Source organism: Oncorhynchus kisutch, linkage group LG16 (genome assembly GCF_002021735.2).
Source record: "Oncorhynchus kisutch isolate 150728-3 linkage group LG16, Okis_V2, whole genome shotgun sequence".
Lineage (NCBI taxonomy): Eukaryota > Metazoa > Chordata > Actinopteri > Salmoniformes > Salmonidae > Oncorhynchus > Oncorhynchus kisutch.
Window position 1 is genome coordinate 23,371,772 of NC_034189.2, and position 25,266 is coordinate 23,397,037.

Sequence of the window (25,266 nt, forward strand, 5' to 3'; positions counted from 1 at the left end):
TGTAACCTTTCAAGGTACAGAGTTTTTCAAACTGTATATATATATGTCCGTGGCGATACATACTGTACAATTTATATCAGTGCTTCATGGACTGAGAATCTTAGACGCAGTTGCAGAAGCAATGTACTATAGATTGAAAAGCATTAATATATTTTCTATAAACATAATTAACAAACATATTAATACACAAATAATTAATACATTTTTAGTTTGCCTGCACCACAAATTTTTTGGGGGGGATATAATCTCTTTATCAGATCTTTAAAATCTCACTGTCAATACACATTTGAAGAAGACAATTTGGATAAGCGTTATTCTATGTTGCATGAAGTGAAACAATGCAAATTATATATTGTTCAATACATATCCAGTAGATGGCAGTCAAGCAATGTAACATCTCTCTCTGCCACTGAAAGACCCCACTCCCCCTTTAGCACTTTTAAAATATTCCTTTCCTCCCCCTCCGCTGCAAGACACTACCAGGTCTCTTACCTTAGACAACGTCTTCATCCCTCCTTGTCCGGGAATGAAAAGTGACAGTGAGAATCAACTTTTATTTCATGTAGTAATGAAGTACAAAGCCTATTTGTACATGCAAAGAAGCTCATACAAGATGAATGTTATCCCAAAGGAAGTCCCCCCGAACCCACCCGCCCCAACCTCCCTCCCTCCCTTAGTTTTTGTTGCTTTATTCTTTCCACCACCTCCTCCTCCACCTCCTCTCTCTATCGCTCCTCTCGTCTCAAGTCCGATGGCACCACCCTCACCATCTGTCTGTTCAGCGGCCCATGCTGTTGGCATTGTACCGTGTTAGGAGAGCGGGAGAGTCTCTGGAATGGCGCATCTTGAATCCCCCACTTCCTCTCCTCCTTTCACATCGCCACCATCACCCGTGTTGTCTATAAAAAGCCTTCCCACCTCCATTCCTCATTCTGTCCGTCACATAGCGGCTGGTAGTACCTTAATTGGGGAGGACAGGCTCATAGCAATGGCTGGAATGGCATTCATGGAATGGTATCGACACATCACACACACGTTTTACTTGTGGTGATACCATTCCATTCACTTTATTCCAGTCATTATTATGTGCCATCCTCCCCTCACCAGCTTCCTGAGGTCCATCAAAGCATGCATAATTTCAGCCCATATCCCGGCTTGTTCATCTGATGCAATGGAAACACAATATTCTTCTCATTCGGAAATAACTCCTCGTATTTCTTTGCCCCAAAATAGAACCAGCGAGTCGTGTAGAAGGTAGATGATTAGATAAAAGAGGATTTGATTAATTTGCCTTATGTTTCATAGTTTTAATGTCATTGATGTTGCTGTTTTGAGGATGCACTACTTGATATAAAGCTGTACAAATACTGACTGACACAATTGGTTGCTTGATTTTGAATTTCTGCATTTATTCTTCAACCATGGTGTCTCCAACTCAACAGTATGATATACCGTATACCTGAGTTTATCACAGACATCTACCACATGATGAGTGTCAGAAGAGTCATGCGTGGTTCATGAAAATACATGCATACATGTGCATCCGTGTGTTCAAGTGTGATGTGTGTTTGTGTGTGTGTATTCTGTTTACATACAGTAAATTAGTGTCTGTGTCTTGAGAGTGAATAAATATGCAGTCTCTATTGAAGACATCCAATCCATCATTTGACGTGTCAGTTCTCTTGACTGTAAAGGCCTATTTTCTCTATCTTCTCCAACATGCATCTCTCTTTCGCCTGCACTGATCTAAAAACATAGCTGGAAGCAATACATTGAACGCCTCGTATTGGCTCCCTTAGGAAGGAAGACATGGAGAGGAAGCCTCATGACTGTGGCATTCCTCTGATTCTGATTTGGAACATTCCATTCATTCATTCCTCACTAAACAATGTTGCCATAATTCCTTGATTGATTGACTCGATGAAGCTGTCAATCATCCATGAATGCCATTATCTAATTTTCCATGCACTTTCATGGATTTTTTGTATTGCCAGACTTGCCTGCAACACATAATTCAACAGAAGTCCAATCTACATGTTGGTATGGACTTAAACTATCCCTGGTGAAAGCAGAGTAGATGAAAGGAATGACATTTTATTTTCTCACATTGGAATGTTATTTTTCATATGAAGGAGAAGTAATTACATTTTTCAGCCAAGGATGAGGCCCCGCTAAGAACTCCATCTTTCTGGAAAAATAATCGAAACAAAACTGCATAACCCCCACTCTTCCTCCGTAGACGCCGAGTGCTTTTAAAATGCTGGCTGTATTCAAACAGTGATAAGCGAGGGGAGCTATCTACAGGGGGTTTGGAATCCACATATAAATATTGTTGTGTGTGTTTCTAAACCAGATTTATGTGGCCTATCATTTAAGAGGCCCAGAACTGTGGGTTAATGCAGGCTAATATGATATGTTGTATAGAATATTGTATGGATGAGGGGGGTGAGAAAGGTGTTATGGGTTTGCCCAAAGGCTTTTCAACCATGGTGAATGTCCTTTTGAATGTTGCATTCAAAAGGACGTGTCATAAATGTATGGAGTAAAGAAATTCAACTTTGAAATTGCATCTATAGCCTTGGTAAAACAGCACAAATTACTATGGCTTTTTTTGTAGCCACACTTATCCACCGTGATCAAAGTCCTTTTGAATACTGCATTCAAAAGGACGGGTCATATATGTAGGAGTAAAAAAGAAAATGCAACCTTGGAAATGCATCTATAGCCTTGGTAAAACGGCAAAAATGATTATGATTTCTTAGTAGCAGCCTTCCAACAATTTACTGTACATAATAATGCCCCTTTTCTCAGATACTGGTGTAAATGGATGACCTAGGTATATGATGGTTTATATATCATAAAATTCGCAAATTATACATCAGGAAGAGGATCCCACACTACTATGTCAAGCAAGTCAAAGTTTCACAAGGGAGACCTACTGTGATCACACTTACCTTATTTGTCCTAATAATGCTGTTTGAAATCTCATCTTCACTACCAGTAGGCCTCATAGTGGTTGAGTAGGGACAATTGGGTTGGATGATAGGAGACAGGCACCCCTGGCGCCGTGCTGTTACCATGTCCACACTTGTAAATCAAGCTCATTGAGGCCTAAATGCTGATGATTATGACAGCCCAATCACTGGGGAGTGGGGGAGATTTGAGTTATGGGTTTGGGGAGAATGCCCAGAAACTAAAGAGAACTGGAAATTGAGAAAGAGCACACGTTACCCCAGATGGACACTAATGCTCTGGTGCCTCTGAAGTGAACGAGGACCATTAGCTCCACAAAGTCAATGGAGTATTCAGATCTAATATGTTGGTGTTTACTTTCCATTATCATGTTATGTTTTTTTGGAGAGATAGTTCAACTGTATTTTGTAATGTATTGTTCTACATTCAAAGCAATCACACATCCACCATGCATAGACATTTAGGAAGCATAATGTAACTTCTAAACATAGCACAACTACAGAGAAACACTTAATTTGAGATTGTTTGACTTGAATGCCAGGTGATGTGTCAGTTCAAGCTAAATTATTTGGTGCGTGTGTACGAGGGAGCATGCATGTGCATGTATACTTGTTTGCAAACCTGCCGGGCACATAATCCCTGTCACCTACTGAAGGCCACTGGCCCCAGATCAGTGGTGTAGTTTCTCAAGTGCCTTCCAAGATTAAACCAGGACCTCACCTTTTTCTCCACCTGTCCACTGCAGGTCCCCTCAGAAACCTTTGAGAAGGGTTTAATTTCACTAGATTAATAGAGGGCTATGAGATTCCCTGAACTACTTCGAGTTTCCTACCTTCGGGCTCTTCTCAAATCCCACAGGGGTCTCATTACTCCAGGTTATGAAGGAGGGATGAAGCTGAGGGATGTCTTAGATAGACTTTGATATGCCACTGACTGAGAGTTTAAGTAATCCACCTGCCCACTTCAATTCTGTTGAATAGCAGTGACCCATGCACAAACTAGCTGAGTCATTTAGGCCTTGTCCACTCTGCTCTCAACTTATACTACTCAAATTCACATCTGTTTTCACTGATTTTCAAAATTAGGTATGCTGATATCCCACTTTACTCACTTAAATTGTACATAACAAAAACAAATAAAAATATAAATTACATTCTAAATTTGTTGATTTGATAACACCTGGATAGACTGCTATAATGCTTTATGGCTAAATTAATATAGTGATATTTTCAACAACAGTTGTGCATCACTGTAACTCGTAGAGCACAGATCATATGAAGAGATCCACAAGTTTATATTCAGATTAGAGTAGGCCTATATGCCATACTTTGCGTTTAGAGCTGAGGGATGACGCAGTGCCATTGATCTCCAACCATATAATCAGCCACAAAGCCTGACAAGTGTAGTGCCAGATATTTTAGAGATGCAGACAGCAACACACTGCTACAGGTCATAAACCCTCACCTTCACTGCTTGATGTTTATCTCTGTTTAGCCCTGTCCAATATTAATGCAAATAACAATGCTTTTTTGGGTGACATTTTTATGGTTATCTTGCCACACGCCCCTAGATGTGCTGATGTTACAAAGCTAATGGATTCAAAGGTAACCTATGGCTCGCGTCCTGTCCAGCCCCTTTCCCCCCAGTCACTTGTGTATGCATTGAGCTGATAAGTACTGCGATTCATTTTCCCCATGGCGGAGCACAGTAAAAAACTGGGGAGTAATAATTGCTTCCGGCCGAGACGAGGAAGGCTAAATATGCTTGATTGCCTCCTAAGCCTCAATGCCGTGTAATGAAATATGGTTGTATCTCGGACAGAAAACTGTGCCGATAGCTTTCTTGTCACTTTTTCTGCTATTCGTTTTTGGGTCTTTTTTTATTTGATTTTTTACTCCCTCAGCAAACCCAACATCTGTGTCATATTGTGGCATAGAATCCATCAAAGTGTAATTTATTTTCAATGAACGTTATCTTTGTGATAATATTATAATTACAAGGCCAAATCGGGTTCTAATGATGTATTCCTGGCCACATCAATTTGGCCTTCCCCATATATTCCCCTGTTCTACATTTTAATTTGTGTGTTCGTTAGTATGGACAGGATGTATCAGGGGAACATACTGTAGATAAGGGGAACTCGGCAACCCACACTATTGTTTCAGGCAGGATTTGAGGGCAGACTCCACCACCCACTTTTACTTGCATAACCACGTTTTTCCGTCCTCTGTTTACTTGTAAAATGTCTTTAATCTAAATGAAAGCAGTGGTTTATGCAAATAGAGACATCTGAGGATGTTCAGGTTGGCTTCTCAGCTATGACAAACATTCACGTACTAGATATGATTAATCCAATGTTCATTTAAATCCTGGGCATATTAAAATAATAACTGCATGCACAAATTTCACATCAGTGGTCTTGCCATGGCAACTCATGTCCGCGCGGTTTCCTTCCTTCTCATACTATTATACCCACTGCCATCACAACTTCTTAAAGGTTAACTGCTCCTTAGAACCAACTACTCTGGTTTTAAACATCCTATGCGTCACCGATAAGAGTCAAAAACATTCATTCTAGTGTCAAAATTGACTACAAAGTGTAAATAGGATCATTTTGGTCAGAAAATCAGCCTTGTGAGTTTGTCACAATTTACTTAAGGGTTGGATATGGATTCCTTACATGCCCACTTTTTCCAATAATGTCCAGAGACAACACATTGTGGTCTGCCCCCAGCTGCCATGTGAAAATGTTTTGTCAAGTCTGCGTATGGGTGCAACTCACGCACATTTCGCTCGGCAAATAGGAGTGAAAATTGGCTTCCATAAAGTTGGTGCAAACCTCCGATGCAATTTCAACAATATTACCAGATGGCCAGCAATGGACAACCGACAGGGTCACTTCTGCTGCATGTCAACCATCATACCACTGGTGTGGGTGAGTACGTTATCTAAGTAGATAGCTGGTACCCAGCTAGATGGTAGCTACTTTTGGTTATACAAAATTATTTGCTAGCAAGCCAGGTTAGAAATGATAACACAGATGAAAGGGGAATGATGCTGTAGCTAACGTGTAATGTGATGTTGCATGTCAGAGGCAGATGTGCATAGATCACGTTAGCTAATTACCTTGCGAACAAGAGCTAGCGTTAACTAACTCACTTTTGTACATCGCGCTGGTCCGTACAATTTACCTTATTTTAGCGGCAAAAAAACGTAATACTTCCAAATCAAATTAATCTAGTGGGCTTCATGAAACCCATCTCTTCATGATTCAAGAAAGCAACGAGCTCCATCTGGTGTTTCTAAAAATGGCGGTTGGGGAAGTGAAACCTATTGCGTGATAGTGAAAGGGAGAGATATGTCATGTGGGGAAACTGCTTTTTTCACCCGATCTGTCCAACTTATCACCTTATCACCTCTAAAATGTAAATAACACACTATAAAGAGTTTATATAATGTGTCATTACATCCCTATTTCAAGGTTTGTTTTGAATTTGAATCGGGTTTTTAGGGCAGCGCTAAAATTATCTTCAGAAGTGAACAGCGGCTTTTGAGAGTCATGAGGGCTTGCAGTGATGACGCAAAAAATGACTAGGTATCCCCCTTAACCTGTCCCTGTCCCTTTCTTGTTTTTAAACGGTGAGAGAAGTGCTACACCTGGTGAACAGAGGCTGTAAGACACAGAATTAGTTGCTACATGCGTGCTGTACGTTAAGTCATGACACGTCACAACATCGGGGGGTCAGTTTTTCAAATTTTCTCCAATATTATTTAAGCCATTGTCACCATGTCAATCAACCCTTGAATAGAAACGTAGTTCACACCCTAGATTTTGATGTCAACACAGTCGCTACAGTCCCATTAGTTTTCATTGCAGCCTGTAAATTTGTACAGAATGGTGTTAGTCACCGTTAACTGTAGGCCATTGGCATTTAGGGTCAATACAGGGCAGGCACTTGGATGCTACCTTGCTAGCTAAACATAGGATGTAGCCAGCTTGCTTTCAATAATGTTTCAACTCAAACTGGCTAGCTAACATTCTCTATCTAGCGAACTCATTTAAACTCGGACAAAGATATGATAGCTAACCCGGATTTGCAAGTTAGGTAGCTAGCATTCGGAGGCTTTGTACTACAAATATAGCGATGACTCTAGTAGCAAATAGCAAAATGTATCAGTAAACATTCAGCAGCGTACACAACTGGTTGCATAGTAAGAATGTCAGCGTCACCGGCCTGAATATATTATGTAGTTACGATCTCTCTATTAGCATATACATTACTTTGAAACTAGAGAAAGTTATTTTCCTCACTTTTTCCCCGCTGTTTATTGAGCGATGATATTCACAGGGTACGTACAAAACCTGGTGGATTTGTTGTTCACCAGCGTCGTGGGAATGCCTCAGCCATATCAGGAGCTGTTACAGAAGGCTGGAGCAGTGGCCAGACACCAGTCTCGCTTCAGAATAATCGAGGAAACTTGAATCCGGTTGGTCACATTTGATCTAGTGAATAGTCAAAATACTTTCTGTCCTGGAATTCACCTAACCACGATTGATAATGTAATCAGTGCTGTGTGTATCTGTGTGTCTTGTACAGTATGTTGTAAGGAAGTACCACCTTCCACTGTGCCAATGGACTATGTCTGGGCCCGATTGAGCGGCATATCGGCATGTCTCCCTTGTGAAATATTTATTGGTATACATTTTTTTATCTTTTTTTCTTCCCTTTTTCGTGATATCAAATTGGTAGTTACAGTCTTGTCGCATCACTGCAACTCCTCTTCGGACTCGGGAGGCGAAGGTCGAGAGCCAAGCGTCCCCTGAAACATGTACCTGCCAACCCGCAATGCTTCTTGACATACTGGTAGCTTAAACGGGAAGCAAGGCACACAGAGGAAACACCGTCCGTCTGGTGACCGTGTCAGTGTGCATGTGCCGGCCCGCCACAGGAGTCGCAAGAGCGTGATGGGACAAGGACATCCTGGCCGACCAAGCCCTCCCCTAACCCGAACGATGCTGGGCCAGTTGTGCACCGCCTCATGGGTCTCCCGGTCGCGGCCAGGTGCGACCCATCTGGGATCAAACCCGTATCTGTAGTGACGCCTCAAGCTCTGCAATGCAGTGCCTTAGACCGCTGCCCACTCGGGAGGCCCTCCCTTGTGAATTAGCTGTGAATCTTGATATCTGATTGGCTATGTTCAACCTTGTATTTACTATTGGATTCCATGTGGGGTGGCAGGTAGCCTAGTGGTTACTAGTAACCGAAAGGTTGCAAGATTGAATCTCCGAGCTGACAAGGTAAAAATCTGCCATTCTGCCCCTGAACAAGGCAGTTAACCAACTGTTCCTAGGCCATCATTGAAAATAAGAATTTGTTCTTAACTGACTTGCCTAGTTAATAAATAAAGGTCAAAAATAAAAAATGTATGGTGAGAGTCTTTCTCCCTCTGTGATATATGAGCCAAAGTCTGGTTCCTACATGGGAGGTATCTGTAACTAGAGCTGATCTACGTTGCCATGTCCATCAGGCGTTGCCAAACACCTCAGAAGGGTCAAAAGGTCATTACTAATAAGACAGTACATCATAAGTGTTTACTAATATCACCTTTTCAATACATGTGTTACTCATCAACTCTTCCTTGTTTTTCTACAGATGGGCAGAAGCTGACTAAAAGACAGGTTCACTGACTAAAAGACAGGTTGATACCGATGTCTGAATACCTTCCTATCAGCATAGAAATTAAACAAGACACATTATTGACTCGAAAGGGGGGTGGGACCCTGCGTATTCTTCAAACATATCACATCATTCCTGTCTTACGGGACACCATACAGGAAGGTATAATATTTGCACATTGTTATATTAGCAGACACTGCTTCTACAGTGTTATGTGAAGTATGGTTAATTCTACATGGAACTGTTACACTTGAAATGTATCAAAACACTTTGTTTAGAATATCTACATACATTTAGCAATTACACTCTTCTCATATGAATTACTCTGTAGGCTACAAAGTGTTATGAGAAGAGTGCCATCCTCCTGAATCTCACATCTGCCTGTAGATATTGGACTCCTCATGCTGGACCCATGGGTTGAGTCAAACTCTGTCATATCCAGGATGGACTGTCATGCACTCCACCCTTCCTGACACCTGACTGCACTTATCTATTACCCCTTGACCTATTCCACATTTTGTTGTTGTTACAGCCTGAATTAACAATTGATTATTTTGTATTTGTTTGTGCCATCTACACACAATACCCCATTATGACAAATGTAAAATATGTTGTTTAAAAAAAAAAAAAATTGAAAATGTATTGAAAATGAATTACGGAAATGTAATTTACCTAAGTATTCCCATCCCTTTGCAATGCCACTCCAAATTGAGCTCAGGTGCATCCAATTTCCTTTGATCATCATCCTTGAGATGTCACTTCAACTTGATTGGAGTCCAATTGTGGCTAATTCAATTGTTTGGACAGGATTTAGAAAGAAACACACATGTTTATACACTGAGTGCACAAAACATGAAGAACACCTTCCTAATATTGAGTTGTACCCTCTTTTGCCCTCAGAACAGCTTCAATTAATTGGGGTATGGGATTCTTTTACAAAGTATTGACTCATGGGTGTGAATACTTACAGTTGAATTTGGAAGTTTACATACACTTAGGTTGGAGTCATTAAAACTAGTTTTTTAACTGCTCCACAAATTTCTTGTTAACAAACTATTGTTTTGGCAAGTCGGTTAGGACATCTACTTTGTGCATGACACAAGTAATTTTTCCCTCAAAAATTTACAGACAGATTATTTCACTTACAATTCATTATATCACAATTCCAGTGAGTCAGAAGTTTACATACACTAAGTTGACTGTGCCTTTAAACAGCTTGGAAAATTCCCCCAAAATGATGTCATGTCTTTAGAAGTTTCTGATAGGCTAATTGACATCATTTGAGTCAATTGGAGGTGTACCTGTGGATGTATTTCAAGGCCTACCTTCAAACTCAGTGTCTCTTTGCTTGACATCATGGGAAAATCAAAAGAAATGAGCCAAGACCTCATATTTTTTTTATACCTCCACAAGTCTGGTTCATCATTGGAAGCAATTTCCAAACACCTGAAGGTACCACGTCCTTCTGTACAAACAATAGCACGCAAGTACTAACACAATGGGACCACGCAGTCATCATACCGCTCAGGAAGGAGATGCGTTCTGTCTCCTAGAGATGAACGTACTTTGGTGCGAAAAGTGCAAATCAATTCCAGAACAACAGCAAAGGACCTTGTGAAGATGCTGGAGGAAACAGGTACCAAAGTATCTATATACACAGTAAACAAGTCCTGTATTGACATAACCTGAAAGGCCGCTCAGCAAAGAAGAAGTCACTGCTCCAAAACCGCCAATAAAAAGCCAGACTGCGGTTTGCAACTGCACATGGGTACAAAGATCGTACTTTTTGGAGAAATGTCCTCTGGTCTGATGAAACAAAAAATAGAACTGCTTGGCCATAATGACCATCGTTATGTTTGGAGGAAAAAGGGGGAGGCTTGCATGCCGAAGAGCACCATCCCAACCGTGAAGCATGGGGGTGGCAGCATCATATTTTGGGGGTGCTTTGCTGCAGCAGGGATTGGTGCAATTCACAAAATACATGGCATCATGAGAAGGACAATTTTGTGGATATATTGAAGCAACATCTCAAGACATCAAATGGGTAGCAAATGGGTCTTCCAAATGAACAATGACCACAAGCATACTTCCAAAGTTGTGGCAAAATGGCTTAAAGAAAACAAAGTCAAGGTATAGGAGTTGCCATTACAAAGCCCTTACCTCAATCCTGAAAAAGCGTGTGCGAGCAAGTAGTCCTACAAACCTGACTCAGTTACACCAGCTCTGTCAGGAGGAATGGGCTAAAATTCACCCAACGTATTGTGGGAAGCTTGTGGGAGGCTACCCGAAACGTTTGACCCAAGGTAAACAATTTAAAGGCAATGCTACCAAATACTAATTGAGTGTATGTAAACTTCTGACCCACTGGGAAGGTGATGAAAGAAATAAAAGCTGAAATAAATATTTCTCTCTACTATTATTCTGACATTTCACATTCTTAAAATAAAGTGGTGATCTTAACTGACCTAAGACAGGGAATCTTTACTAGGATTAAATGTCAGGAATTGTGAAAAAACTGGGTTTAAATGTATTTGTCTAAGGTGTATATAAACTCCCGAACTTCAACTGTATATCATGGATGGGACTTTATCACCCACTGGAGACTTGAAGACAGAACCTCCGAGAGCTGTGCATGTCAATATGTGGTTGACAACCAACTCCTTATATTTGGCACAATAGACAAATGCTGTTCTGGTTAGACATCTGAAGTTGTACTCAAAACACAACTTATTTGGATGTTTAGGCATATTGTCATTATAAGCACATCAATATGATATTTACAGCATAAAATGTTTTGTCTTTGTAACACAAACACACTCATCCATTTTTGTTGTTGTTGATAAATGTATCTGCACTCATGCTGGGAGATGATGGTGCAATTTACACATGTAGCCTACGCCTGTTGTAGGGATACTAGTAGTTCTAGGATTTGTCCCCCGGGAAAGATCTAACAGTGGACATAAGGAGAGACGAGACAAAACTAGCAAGTTATAGAATATTGTGTTGTAGGACAGCTGATTGTGTTGTCGGACAATTCACAGTTGATACCATTTCCACAGTAACATGTGGTGACATGACGTGATGAAACATTGAAACTGAGTTGCCAGCTGCTTTCATAGCCAGATGTTGTAGAACAAGTGTCTTATGAAACACATTCTAAACACTGGCTCTTGCTATCTTGCCATAAAAGATTTGACACATAAATATCAGCTGGATAGGAGAGCATGCTGCAGCTATCACCAAGCCTTGCTAGTTAGATGCTGTCAGTTTGGCTTAACACAAGGGCAGCGAAGGCTTTAGCCTACGCATAGAACTGAATTAGCTGACCATCTTGAGATGGCGAGTCAGTCGGGAGGGAAGAAGTCCTCAACTTCAAAACTCAGTTTTCTCCATAGCTTAGTTTACCTCACTGTACTCACTACTGCCTTTGTTTGTTGTGATTGAATGGCAAAGACACATCCAAGAAATATCCACATCAAACCACACCCCCAAGACAACTCATGTTTGCCTTCAGTCATGACCACTAGTATTTCGTAATGAACATTGATGAAAAACAGGGCCAAATCAGGGACCTTGAAGCATGACGACTGAAATTAGGGTGCATCCAATTTGGCAATTTTTATTTAATTTTTATTACTGCATAATTTTGTCGGAACAACCTAAAGCACATTTCTCCCTTTTGGTTCAATAAGCAGCTAATATTTACAAGAATATCAGTCCACAGGCTTGTATGGGCACTGTATCATTTAGCAGGAAATAGCCTGAGCAAATCTTCCCGGCACAGTAAATAATCAACTCCACAAGTGTAATTTGTGGTGCTGCTTTAAAGAGAATGTAATTACATACTGTATGTTTTCATTATATGCCACAAAGCCAATCAATATTTCTGCTAAGTCATTTTTAGGATTGTGCATGAAATTTGTGTGTTACCCGCCAAGCGAGAGTTTGGCACCCAAATGGTACCAGTGATAAAATGTTGTTTTGTTGTTACATAATGGTTAATTTTATAAACAAATCAACTTTGAAATATGATGATATGCTTTAATAATATTATTTCTGTGACAAGATATCATGTTGCGGTTATATCATTAATGTTTCTTGTTTTTTCTCTCTCTTGTCGTTCCAGTTCTCTTTCCTGAGACGACAACCACAGGATGAGGCTTGAGAGGAGGTACGATTTTGAGATGGATGTGGTGTGTTGAAATGTGATTGCCAATTTGGAGCCATTATGTCCATGCGTTGAGTGCCAGAGCTGCCTGGATGGGTTAACAAGGCTGACACTGGTCCCACACAATCAACCAGTGTGGACAATAGATTTGCCACAATGGGTATAACAACACAATTTGTTAATTACCATTTCAATTAGCCCCTGGATTGGGATTAATTCCATTTCAAAAGCAGTCATTTCAGATAATGTTCTGTGTCTGAATTGAAAACAAGTGTAAAATAGTCCATACTGGAAGCAATTTTCAATCAATATTTTACATAGAAACGGAATCAACTGCAAATCAGATGGCTCGGATCAGGTCATTGTTCTGCCATCTCTCCCTTGGTTAGTGGAGAGAAAAGGCTGGATCTGGCAAGCCAAACCTTTTAGAGAGAGGGAGACTGACTGTCTCTGATGAGGCCAGACTGGCCATGCCTTGTGCTGTGTGCTAGGCTTCAGAAGCCTGATTGATAGATCGTGATGAGACTGTCACAGAGGAGGCAGACTAGGAGAGATAGACTGGATAAGGATGTAGCTGGTGAGGAGGATGTATTTGGAACCTGTGGAGAATGAAGTAGGGAAATTAAGTGACCGGCTGGATTGCGTGGTGGACTTAGGTGTGGAATTAGGTGTGCAGCAGGGATGCATGTTAAGGCCACACAAGTTTAGGACATGTTGAATTAACACTGGCAGCGAAATTGGTTCATTATGTTGCAATTTATTGTTAAGATTGTTCCAAAGCTTTGTTAATGGTTTACTAAATCCCTGTTGAAAATAACAATATGTAAATTGCTATGTACCGGAGTGCCAAGTCTAGGACCAAAAGGCTCCTTAACAGCTTCTACCCCAGGCCATAAGGCTGCTGAACAATTAACCAAATGTAAATATTTTACTTAGTTTATTTAGTAAATATTTTCTTAACTCTATTTCTTGAACTGCATTGTTGGTTAAGGGCTTGTAAGAAGCTTTTCACGGTAATGTCTACATCTATTGTATTCGGTGCATGTGACAAAACATTACACCCCTATCACTTTGTGTAACAGAGCTACGTAAAAATAGCTGGTCGTCTAAAATTGCTAAATGTTTTAATTGCCTTTATAAATTGCTGTCTAAACATCTGCTTTGGACATCATGTTAGTGCTGTATTGTGTACGTATTGTGTACCATGTGTCCATGTATTGTGGACACATGGTACATTAGCAGGGCAACTAGTGTTGTGCTGAATATTTGTACTGGGATGTCCACTGTTATTGATTTCAAACTCAATAAAGGCCCCATGTTTTACTTTTATTTTAGCCCGAGAACGGAAGGCTGACTCACTAGAACGCCAAATATATTATTAGTCTCTCACATTTGTGTAGGGAAGGCGAGACAGTGAGAGGGAGAATGAGAGCGAATGTAGCAGTGTGTGCTCGTGAGCAATTGAGGTAGAGTGAGAAGGAGAGAGAGAGCATGCTGCCAGCCAGTAAGAAAGCAATGGAGAGAGGGGGGAGCTCTAGTAGCACTATCTGGTCGAGGAGTGGACCCAAAGCTCTTATCTCCCGCCTGCCAAGCCCTGACCGGGGGCCCTGGCCTCGGCTTCGACTCCCTCCTGGTGTGACTCCCCGTTAGCCCCACTAAGCTAGGCACCCAGGTGAAATGAGCAATTCCCATTCAGAGGCGGAGTCACCTCAGAGACTCACTTTGGCTGATCAATGCACTCTCTCTCCCCTGTGCACTGCAGAGTGATAGCCAGCAAAAAAAGGGAAGGGTAAGAAAGAGAGAGGGAGAGAAATGTTAGCAGAGCATTTAATGATATTTGCCACGGTCTCTCTGACTGAGCACTGTCGAAGGGAGATGGTGCGCTTTGCATAAACTCAAAGCACACGCGATATTGCTGTCGTCGCTGTGAAAGTGGCTGCGCCAGCCCCGCCGGATATGAGAATATTTCAGCAGGCTGCACTGAAATGTCTTCCAATATGAATGATATTAACGATAATCACTTTGAGTTACTGGGGTGTATCAACAAAATATCCCGAATGACTCAACATTGCGGAGGCTCGTGTGACTAGCATTTACACTATTATAAAGATGTACTTTATAATACCAAACATTGCTGATAGATAGAATCGAGTGACAGAGTACTCATAATACACACACTGAGTATTATGACTGATAAAGATGTACTTTATAATACCAAACATTGCTGATAGATAGAATCGAGTGACAGAGTACTCATAATACACACACTGAGTATTATGACTGATGTAAACCTACCTCTGTGACTGGATGTGCTTCCATCACTGTAGCAGTAATTGATACCAAAACTGCAGCTGTTTCTACAAACCATAATACCTTACTTTAACATTCTCCAGTATTTCAGTCTCCTTTAGTGATGGTGATATGTACTGTATATATATCTAGCTCTAAAAACATTGGGACAGTGACACATTTTTTGTTGTTTTGGCTCTGTACTCCAGCACATTGGATTCGAAAATTAAGTGCAGATGATCAGTTTTAAGTTGATGGTATTTTGTTTAGAAATTACAGCACTTTTTTGTACGTAGTCCTCCCATTTTAGGAGACAAAAGTATTGGGACAAATTAACTTATATGTGTAGAAAAGTTTATATTAAAGTTTAGTGAACTATACCTTAGAAAGATGAATAGATTATCTAATGCTTCTTTGCAACATATTGATCTGTTTCCCTTTTATGGCCTTTTGGATTATGTAGTTCCTACTAGAATGTTGTGTGCTGTACGTGATGCTGTAAGTTAGCCAAAATGTTTATACAAAATACACTAGTTGATGGAAGTAAACATTTCATGAGACTGGTCTTGGATCAGTTTAAGAGAGGGAAGTTGCAAACAATTCCCTGTTTGTAGCATGCTTAAAGAAGGACTCATCTTGTCACATTTGTTTGAACTCACAAGGTCAGATTGTCAACTGATGATAACAAACTGACCTACTCAGAGGTCCCTGATAGCTGAAGTATTTTTATTTAGGAAACCATCGGCTGGTCCAAAAACAATCTTGAACCACTATTCCCTATATGCACATGTACAAATCACACAGGAAATAATATAGCATGAACTCTCCCTTGTCCTTTGATAGGCTAATCAGAGGTGGAATTTGTTTATACCTTTCTAGTCCTTTCAGATGTACAGTAGGGTCTAATCTAGGGTGTAGGGTCCTATTGAGGTTGTCTGGATGTGACCCATTGTTCATGATGACACAGGCCTACTCCACCAACATCGCCTCAACTAACGTCATAGGCCCCAATTCTGAGAAACAGCTTATATTCTGTATCCATCTTTCTTAGCTTGGCTATGTCATTCCCGCAAAACAAAAAACAAAAAAAAACAACTTGGCTTCAAAGGGCCCCTGTTGAACACTGTACCATCCTAAGAAGACGTGTCAGAGATGAATCACTGTTGATTACAGAACGAGAGTAAGGCAGAGAGCAGAGAAAGGAGGCCTCTCTCTGGGTATAGTGTAGAGACGTGCCTGTAGCAAAATGCAAGCTTTGTGTACAAGCTTGGCAGAGGCAGATGTGAGGGGTTGAACCCACCCTGCCATCAGCATGTCATATCTGTAATATACTCCAATTATTTGTGATATAATGTGCCGGCCCATCTCTGGGAGGAAATGTCAAAGCACCCATTTTACAGAGCTATTCAGAGGGAACTTTGCGAACCGTTTTCCCCTACGGTTAAGAAAAGATGGAGAGAACAACAAGTAGCTCTCCTCATTTCACCATTAATGTCAAGGAGAAAAATGGGAAGAGAGGTTGATGGACAGAGCGAGGGAGCAAAGGAAATATACTGAGTTTGAAGAGAGCGGATGATTCTAAGAGTTGGAGAGATATAGAAATGTTGACAGAGATAGTTATGTCAGTGGAGAAACAGTGAGAGGATGAGTTTATAGTGGAGAGGGAGAAAAGGGAGATATGTAAAGAAAAATAAACAGACAGACAAGCAGACAAGCATTGAAAGGTAGTGATAAAAGGTTCATCTGAGAGAGAAGATAGATTGTTTTAAAAAAAGGGCAAAAAGAGAGAAGGCTGGTTAATGTTCGCTTCAACGACTGCAATAACCGTTATGACGTTATGACATTCAAATGGGAAATTACCACAATATGGAACAGGCTGAGACAGCAACTTGCATGTAAATAAAGAGAACGTCATGACATATTTGCTGGTGTCATGATTTTTGCCAAGCACGCCTTGAACACCTCTTGACCTTGGGCATCCCTCAAGTGCTTGTGTTTGAATTAGTGTGTGTGTGTGCGTGTGTATGTGTGTGTGTGTGTGTGTGTGTGTGTGTGTGTGTGTGTGTGTGTGTGTGTGTGTGTGTGTGTGTGTGTGTGTGTGTGTGTGTGTGTGTGTGTGTGTGTGTGTGTGTGTGTGTGTGTGCGTGTGTGCAAGCAAGCGTGTGATGGACTTGGACCTGTTTTGTCCGAGACAGAAAAAAAAAACTTTTAACAGGATGTACAATATACTATTTAGCAGGGGATACTAAATAAAAGCAATCAATTCACCACAGTGGTGTGGCCAGATTGTTATTCATAATTCAGCATCGTATTGACAGAATAACCTCATTAGGATCCACATTTATATTGTACTTCTATAATGTACTGTACAACACTATATAACTGTCAGCTTTATTTCTGAAGACGGTTCTCCAGTAACCCATTATTCCATTGTAACTCAAACAGGGTAGATAGTTATTAAGCCACTGTCGCCTAGTAACCCATCATTCCACTGTAACTCAAACAGCCAATGTCGCCCAAATTCATTATAATTGGTTAGGCGGGATGGACATTTTACCTGTTATTTGCATCCAACTCACCCCGGACAAACTAATTGAGCAGATTTCTGTTATGGCCAACACATTTCATAGGAACTCATACATACTGCTAGTTCAATGAATACTCCACACTGAATTGCGAAGGCAAATAGTCTTGTTTGCACTAGAGACTGCTGTATTGGTTATTTGGGATCTTTGTATTTCCAAATATTATACATTTGTTGAAAAGTCATGCATAACACCTTTATTACATATTGGTGTCACATGAACAAGCCAGTAAAAAGGGATTCATAGGTTTATGCCAAGCGTTTTTTTGTGATGGGGTATTGCTTCTTCACATTGTTTACATATTAATTCTACAAAGCCTCCACAGCAGGCGTATCCATATGTAGATGATGGCAGCATCACATTATAGCAGGTAATCATTAGTCCATCATTTGCCCAAGCAAAGGAGCAATTGATTAGCTTTTCAATTCCACACTCACTTCTCAGTGTCGAGACAAATCCGCTAGTAATCATTCAAAAACGCCAAGGATCATTAATCGGTGGACACACTCTCGACTCTCCCCTTCACACACCCAAAAAGGTCCCATCAATCAAAAGAGATACCTTCACACTTTGCATGTACCTCTTTTACTTTCCCATTTCAACATGCGGTTCCCTTTTGTCGAGATTGGGTAATTGGACGACACATTTTGAATACGGCTTTAATGGAACTCAAAGGGTTTTTGAAGGAAAATAGATGACAACAAACCTTTGCCCATCATGGAGAAGGATGTAACGGAAAGAATGGAGTCAATGCCTATGATGACAAATGCCAATAGTCAATAACATTCTAGCATTCTTGAGCTAAAATATATTCCTTCTCTCTCTAGAGGTGGAGTTTTTCCAACTAGTCAAAACAACACAGTAGGCCTACAATCTATCCATTTCCATTTAATGCTGACAATTTTCAATGATTTCAACAAGAACAGCAACATTTTTGCTTAATCTGTACTCCTACCTGCACAGTTTTAAAGTAACTTTTTATTTAACTAGGCAAGTCAGTTAAGAACAAATTCTTATTTTCAATGACGGCCTAGGAACAGTGCCTTGTTCAGGGGAAGAATGACAGATTTGTACCTTGTCAGCTTGGGGATTTGAACTTGCAACCTTTTGGTTACTAGTCCAACACTCTAACCACTAGGCTACACTGCCGCCCCATGGGCATAATAGAACAATGAAATACACAGATGGTACCAGTGTTTTCTCACATCCCCTTGATTTGTCGCCCCTGGCTTATTGCATGACTTTGGCGAAAGGGGCAAAACATCTACTGTATGTCACTAAATCTACATTAAATTAGAATATCTCATAAAAGGCCTGCTGTATAAATGTCACTCTCTCATCTCATGAAATGTCTGCCTTTCATTTGGCACATTCACTCGCGTCCCCTTTGTGACAAAACCAACTGACTGTGGATATTAACATGGCTCTGACTCTATCGCTCTCTCTCAACAACTCCCACATTATTAAATTGCTAATCGTGCCGACAATCAAGCCCAGTCCATGTCATGCAGCCCAAAACCACACAGAACACACAATAGATGTTTTCATCATCCCCACTATCACAGGACTTGTTTACATCGGTGTCAGTCAAGACGCTCCGCAGGTACATTAACATGCTTTGTCGCAAACAATAGCCACCATGATTCCCCCGGGGCTTGTCGTATTCCAAATCTTAGTTGTACACGGGAGACAATTATTAAAGAAGGGGATGAATAGAATATTTCTGAACACGTTAAAAAGGGATAGAGGACGAGGTGTCAGAATTTATACCGCGCATAGAAGAATTGCGGACAAGCTTAAACGACTTCAAAAGTTTTCGTTGGGAAATGAGAGGCGGGAATATGAGTTTCTCACAAGAATTACCTTGAGCTCTCCGGCGTGTGCTAATACCAAGCTAGCGTTAGCTTCTGGAATACACATTACACACATCAGCCCCCAAAAGACTAGGCACAAATTAAATGAATAAGTAAGCTGTGACATGTAATTCTAAATGTCTTAACCACTACAGTGTCGCACATCTCGCATCTGCACTTCTTCCTTTGGATGTTCTCATTTGTATCCACACCTGTGTCATTCACCGCTTTATGTCTTAAGCTAATTTCATGGTCTAGGGGTTTGGATGGATGGCTCGGGTGTGACTTGTACACTGACAGAGGGAGGGAGGGAAGGAAGGAAGGAAGAAAGAGAGAAAAGAGCGAGAGGGTGACTGAGAAATTGAAAGGGGAGTGAAGAAAATGGTTGCACAACAGATGACATGCTTACAAGTGGGAGATGAAACACTGTTAGTTTAGAGAATGACTTAAACTGCCACCAAATAATCTGCTCACCTTGAACTTTTATATAGTGACGACCAAATGATATAGTGACGACCAAAAGCATACTAGTTGGGTATGGAGGGGATTATAATCCCATGTTACATAGTTGTCTCAGTAAATTAAATGTAAAATAACCTTTATTTAACTTGGCAAGTCAGTTAAGAACAAATTATTATTTACAATGATGGCCTACCCCGGCCAAACCTGGACGACACTGGGCGAATTGTGTGCCACCCTATGGGACTCCCAATCACGGCCGGATGTGATACAGCCTGGATGTACAGAGGGGAGGCTTTACGCCTGGTGCCCAAATTGAGGACGTATGTCGTGTAGCTGAGTCAAGTGGAGATGAATGGATTCTGTTCAGTCATTTCAGTCGTCTTGATTAGCCCTTCCCAGCAAGCTAGTTTATGCTGGCTAGCTGGCAACAACAGCAGCATGGCACTAGTTAAACAAGAAAGTAATGTTTATTTTGATGGCCGAGGGAGAAATAACTTAGTATTGGTCACCATCTGGGTGGCACCGTGACATGCCAATTAGCTAATGACAAGCCGTTGCGAATGACCAGCGCATCACTGTTGTATCGAGGTGCTTGTTATCCTCAGCTCAGGTGTCCCAGAGCGAAGCAATATGTTTGGGCGAAGAGGTTCGTGCTTCCCACCGGGCAGCTGTATCACATGGAGATAAAGTGGCCAGTTTGTTCCATTCAACTTTATTTTATTTGGAGTAGGATAGATATCAGCCTACACGAGAAATAACTTATAACATTGTTTTTTGGTACTAGTAACCATCTGTTATTTCACGTGATACAGTCTACACTGCTCAATGGGGATAGATTGTGCTGCAACACAACAACACAGGGCACAGTGTCCTTTGCTCCTGCTTGCCATGGTAATGAGAGGGAAGTAGCTAGATAGTGTAGCCAATATCAGGCCAGGGTGACAGCTAAAGCACATTTGTGATTTTCACACAAACAAATGTAAAACTACAGGATTACCGTCTACATTTTTGTAAAAAATGTAAATTCTCAGATAAAAACGGAATGATTCTGAACAAGTCCCAACTTCGGCAGACACATTTCTAATCCTCGCTGAAGTTTATAGCCACGTCTATAATTTAGCTAGCAGGGAAGGGCTCATAAGGACGACTGACTGACTGACTGACTGACTGACTGACTGACTGACTGACTGACTGACTGAACTGACTGAACTGACTGAATCGAATCAGTTCATCTCCGTTGGTCTCCATTCGGCTCTGGCTGCGCGGCATACAGTGCATTCGGAAAGTATTCACACCCCTTGACTTTTTCCCCATGTTATGTTACAGCATTATTCTAAAATTGACCTCATTACCTCATCAATTTACACACAATACCCATAAAGACAAAGCAAAAACAGGCTTTTAGAAATTGTTGCAAATTTATAAAATATTGATCAGTGTAGATATTGTTATTGTTGTATGTAGCTGGAAACGTTAATGACTATTGTAGCTGGAAATTGCAGTTTTTTTATGGAATATCTACATAGGCGTACAGATGCCCATTATCATCAACCATCACTCCTGTGTTCCAATGACACGTTGTGTTAGCTAATCCAAGTTATCAATTTAAAAGGCTAATTGATCATTAGAAAACCATTTTGCAATTATGTTAGCACAGCTGAAAACTGTGGTTCTGATTAAAGAAGCAATAAAACTGTCCTTCTTTAGACTAGTTGAGTATCTGGAGCGTCAGCATTTGTGGGATCGATTACAGGCTCAAAATGGCCAGAAACAAATAACTTTCTTCTGAAACTCATCCGTGTATTCTTATTCTGAGAAATGAAGGCTATTCCATGCAGAAATTGCCATGAAACTGAAGATCTCGTACAACGCTGTGTACTACTTGTCACATGAGTTGACACTGGAGAGATGAAGCAGGTACGGGGAGTCAAACATTTAATAAGAAACGGACATGGAACGAGACAGAAAGAAAACAAATACAAAAAACAATCAATGCGAAGCGGGGAACAGAGCTGGGGAACTGACAAATATAGGGGAGGTAATAACAGGTGATGATTGAGCCAAGGTGAGTCCAATATCGCTGATGCGTGTGATGAGGGAAGGCAGGTATGCGTACTAGATGATAGGAGTGCGTGATGCAGGGCAGCCTGGCTCCCTCAAGCGCCAGGGGGGGAAGAGCGGGAGCAGACGTGACACTACTCCCTTCACAGAACAGCGCAAACTGGCTCTAACCAGAATAGAAAGGAGTGGGAGGCCCCGGGGCACAACTGAGCAAGACGACAAGTACATTAGAGTGTCTAGTTTGAGAAACAGACGCCTCGCAAGTCCTCAACTGGCAGCTTCATTAAATAGTACCTGCAAAACACCAGTCTCAACATCAACAGTTAAGAGGTGACTCCGGGATGCACCTGAGCTCAATTTAGAATCTCATAGCAAAGGTCTGAATACTTATGTAAATAAGGTATTTCTGTTTTTATTTTTAATATAAATTGGCATCATTTTTTTTATTTTTTATTTATTGGATCAATTTTAGAATAAGGCTGAAAAGTAACAAAATGTGGAAAAGTTAAGGGGTCTGAATACTTTCCGAATGCACTGTACGTCATCAAATCAATCGGGGCGACAGGGTAGCCTAGTGATTAGAGCGTTGGACCGGAAGGTTGCAAGTTCAAACCCCCGAGCTGACAAGGTACAAATCTGGCGTTCTGCCCCTGAACAGGAAGTTAACCCACTGTTCCTAGGCCGTCATTGAAAATAAGAATTTGTTCTTAACTGACTTGCCCAGTTGTCCTTAAAGCCTCTCCCATCTAGACGTGTGTCATATCCATACAAACAACTCTGTGGGTATTGGGGACATTATAATGCTATGTTAGAGAGTTGTTTCAGTCAATCTATTAAATAACACGTGAGATTAATGTTCCCATGCTAGAGCATGTACAGTAACAGAAGGCCTCTAGTTCATCCTTATTCAACTGTCAGACAAACCAATAAGAATATACTCTATGTACACAAACAGAACACTCCTAGTTCATCCACATCCAACACATCATACAAACCACTTAAATATGACCCTAATAATGATGATCCTGCAACCTTTTCCAAGAAACCTCTTGAACCACAAATCACTATCACATAGCAAGGCAATTTTCAGATAGTAGTTTGTCTATATATGCTGTAAAAAAAAAAAAAAAAATTTAAGGTCAAAATACCATCAAAACAGCAAATGGGTGCATTTGAACAGTCACGCCAACTATCATCTAAAAAAAATACATTTCTGGGTCATTTAAATATAATTGCTATTGATGCGCTTAGAAATCCTTTAAAAGCCTTGCACGACCTCACAGCCAAAGAACTTCGCAATGTCAATTTATTGCCATCCTTGTTCTGAAGCAGAGTCAACAATAACCTTTTAGCTGGCCAGAGTATCTGCCGGGCTAACAGCTTATTTAGCTAAACACAGAAAAAAGAGCAATAACTTGGTAGGGAAATCGATTTTAAGAGCCACCCATCAGGGTTAACAATAAAACGATCAAAGCCAGTATATATTTCCCTCACAACAAGAAGGAACATTTACTGAGGCTTTGAATGTATTTTTGGGCCAATCAATATTCAATTTCGCTCAAAGGTATTGAGTGAGTCCACCAGTGTGACTACAGCAGGCCGAGTCATTTTTTGTTGTTGTTGACAACAATGGTTTCAAAGATTTCTTTGTAGTGACAGCCATTTAGATGGTTTCTAATTTTCACGTTGTGGATTCTCCTTCCCATCAAAGCATCACATTGGAATACCTCTACGACATCATTTGAAGTAATTTATTGTACACACCATTCAATCTGCAATACAGTCCGAGGACAACAACAGGCTGTTTGCTTTCAAAGCTAGCAACATTAGCGTGGCCCATGAGAAGCCTAATGCCCATGCTGTGGGCATGTGTTGATCGAATAGCAGAGTCTTAATTCACCACTTTCTTGTCGGAAGAGTTAATTGAGATGCTCTCAAAAGGAGACAAAAAAGCATTTGGTGTTTTTCAAGCGGGGTATAAACAAACCAATCCCAGATAAGGCTAAATACCATTAACACTGCTTGAGAGGCATCGTTCAATGTCTCGGGAATATTTATTTTAGTTTCTATTCAGTCTTATTTGACCTGGAGGAGAATAACTTAATAGGAACGGAAATATTAAGGTCCCAGACAAAACGGGAAGCGTTTCACCTTCATGTCAAATAAATGGGTGTGCATGGCCAACCAACAAATCATTCAAATATAGACAATGACAATATTTTTTGTCCCTGACTAGTATTGTGCATACCACTCATATCAGTTGACACACTTAATTCTGCGTTTTATCATGTAGTTAGACACTCTTGACAGAGCAGTCACATAGTTCACACTAAGCTTATTTTAATTACTGTAATATCTCCATTGTGCCCTGTTGTTATCATTCCCAATGAAATGTAGTGTGTGAGATATTGGAATTGAAATGAATATGCTAATTACAATTTGGATTCAGCAGCCCACAATTATTTAATATTCTAATAACAATGGTGCCATTTTTATGTAAACTCAAATAAGTGCATGTAATTATCAAGATTATAATTTCGCCATTGTTGGACACTGGTGCATATTACGAATTGTAAGAAAAGCCCATAGACATATCATTGCGATCAGTGATGACCTATAAGTTATCGTCGCCATAGCTACATACTCCTCCATAATCACCGCTGCAAAGTAGTACCCAAGAGAGTCCACTTGTGACGATTCACACACGTGTTACATCACTGTATTAGCTGTCAATCCTAATTCATCCACCAGACACTAGTCTGCTCCAGATAGATCCTCCATATGTCAGAACCACAGACTCCATTTCCCTCAGTCCACTGTGACTGTCAGGCTTTGGTGGACCATGAAAGCGGGGTATGTGATGCCCAAAATTACCTCATAGCAAAAACCCGGCAGACTCGGTTGGCATGGTCACGGCAACCTTTTAAATAGGCTGAATGTGGGTTTGACTGTCGGACTTAGCTAGTCCCTTCCTTCAAGAAAAAAACATTGGAAATTATTTCAGGTTTCAGGGCAGTGACATACTGTAAAATACATGATGCTATATATGTGGACAATCTAGTATAGAGGGGATGTGGTCAGGGAATTGGGTGTCCCGGAGATGCAGCTAGGTTTTTAGCACAGGGTTTGACAGTTTAATGTTCATACTACTGTACTCGTACGCTAATGCAAGGCAGTTATCACAAAAGTATACGCCA

General features: G+C 40.7%; 1 protein-coding gene across 29 annotated transcripts in view; it reads left to right on the forward strand.

Moving 5' to 3' along the window:
• Positions 1–25,266, forward strand: part of LOC109906508 (receptor-type tyrosine-protein phosphatase delta-like) — a 643,472-nt gene that overhangs the window by 291,796 nt on the left and 326,410 nt on the right. For all 29 annotated transcript variants that reach the window (XM_020504229.2, XM_031792038.1, XM_031792037.1 and 26 more), the window contains exon 7: positions 12,778–12,822. The gene's annotated coding sequence lies outside the window, so the exon portion shown is untranslated. The remainder of the gene's footprint in view (positions 1–12,777; positions 12,823–25,266) is intronic.